Genomic DNA, 2,332 nt, shown 5'->3' with positions numbered 1-2,332 from the left:
ATGCTAACTGTGGTTTCAAAACAGTTTACAAAAATTTCCCACTCAACAATCACATTTATAAACCAATAAACACATTTAAATTCATCATAATATCCATATAAAGGTGGCAACACCCAAATTTCTTAAACGCAAGAGAAAAACTATATTTCAGTCAAAGTAAAGTTGTTCAAAGCAAACTCATTCAAATAAACACATTCCAAACAATTTAAAAGTTTAAAAATGAAGAAAAGGTTAGTTGTGCACAAACCTTCAATGTTCTCCTTTCTCTTTACTCACTATTTATTGTCTGTCCTAACCTCTTTCTCTACTGAAAATACACAAATAGAATGTCTCAATACGCATCTCAATTGCTGCCAAGAACTCATTACATGAATGTCTAATACATCCCAAATTAGCTTTGCAAATTTTAGAGAGTTTTGGTTTTAGACAGCTTGGTGCCCTAATCTTTGAACCAAACTTTTTCCTAGTTTCGATCATAATTTGGTGAGGTGTTCTTCATGAAAATTGTTCATCTGGATCTTAACTTTATTTTCCTTTTTGAATCGCCTAATTTGGAGTTGTGTAGCTTAAGTTATGACCAAAACACAATTACTGTTTACGTTACTGTTCACCCTACGGTTTCAATTTTGGCAGATTTAACGATCCAACTTCGTTCAGTAATTTGATCAAGTTAAGTCCATAATTTTGTCTAATATTCTTCATACGAAATGTTCTACTATGTCTTAGGTTTCCATCGGTTCAAGAATTGCCTAAATTGAAGTTTTCTAGAAAGAGTTATGGCTATGCAAAGTTTACTGTTCATATGGTCAATTTGCAGATTTCTAGATTTTCTGCAGATTTAGTGATTCAACTTTGCTTAGCAATTTGATTGGGTTAAGTCCATAATTTGGCCTTAAGTTCTGCATATAAAATGTTCTACTATGTTTTAAGTTTCTATCGGTTTAAGAATCACCTAAATAGGAGTTTTCTAGAGAGAGTTATGGCTATGCAAATTTACTGTTCACATGCCTAATTCTGCAAGTTCCAGAATTTTGTCTCCAAGTTCAAGCCAAGTTTTAGGCAATTTCTGGGCAGTTTCTGGGTTGGATCTCTTTATGAAATTTCTACCCCTATGTCTTAAGTTTCATTTCCAATTGGTTTCACATCAATTGGAGTTGTGTAGCTCAATTTATGGGCTATCAAACACACTGAACTTAGTGTGCAAATTCTGCCCAAGGTTCAAATTTTCATTTCTTCAATTATTCCCACTAACCAACCTCAGTTCACATTTAATTCACCCAAAATGACTATAATTTAGCATTGACACATCAATGGCACTTCATGGGATAAACCGCACAATTTTCAAATACCAAAGTTTGCAATTTTCCTGAATCCTACCATTCATTACTTCCATTCATCAACCCAATGTCAATTCAAACTAAATAAACCTCAAATGATCATAATTTAACACTACACACCCCAATTTCACTCTCTAGCACCAAAGCTCCAATTTTCCCATTAACCCTAATCTCTCATAATTAAATTTATACACATTTCATGCAATTTCTTTGCCCTAATCATGTATACTACTTCAACTAAGCTTAATTTCATCATCAATTTCATTCAAAAACATCAAACCCTAACTTTTCTCCAATTTGGCCAAAACCCTAGTTTAGATTTCATACATATTTTCTTTCATTTTCTTATGAAATTTCATCATAATCTAACTTAATTTAAGGTTTGTATAACTAAATGAGCATTAAAGAACTTACCTCTTGATGACTTCCTTCTAACTCCCCAAATCTTCAATTTTCTTTTAATCTCTTGTTTCCCTTTGCTTTTAATCTCTCAATCAAAGATCTCTTTGAAGTTTACTATAACTTAGATGGAAAACTCATGAAAGATAAGTAAGGGATTGAGCTTGGAGGATGGGTGTCTATGGAGGAGGAAGAAAGAAGAAGAAAGAAATAATGAAAGAGGGAGAGGGGAGGTGGGGTAGCATGAATGGTAGAGGAAGGGAGGGTTTTGTCTTCTTTTATACCCATTTTATTTCTTTTAATTAACAATTAAATTTAATTATCAAAAACCCATAAGTCATAATTTTAAATTTTATCTTAATGAGAATAAAAATTTAAGTTTTCACTTCTTAAATTTCCCCTTACACATTTTTACTTAAATTTTCCCTCAAAAATTTATTCATAATTAAATTTATTATTTTCATTTGCTTAAATTGACATTTTGATCAAAAATCAACTCTTAAAGTGAATTGACCAAAATGCCCCTTATTGGGTCATAATCCCTCTTTTATAATATACCCGGTGAGTCCTTATATTTTTTTGTCACTTGAATTTTT

Source organism: Hevea brasiliensis, chromosome 3, assembly GCF_030052815.1.
Source record: "Hevea brasiliensis isolate MT/VB/25A 57/8 chromosome 3, ASM3005281v1, whole genome shotgun sequence".
In the NCBI taxonomy this organism is placed as follows: Eukaryota; Viridiplantae; Streptophyta; class Magnoliopsida; order Malpighiales; family Euphorbiaceae; genus Hevea; species Hevea brasiliensis.
This window is presented reverse-complemented; position numbering follows the sequence as displayed.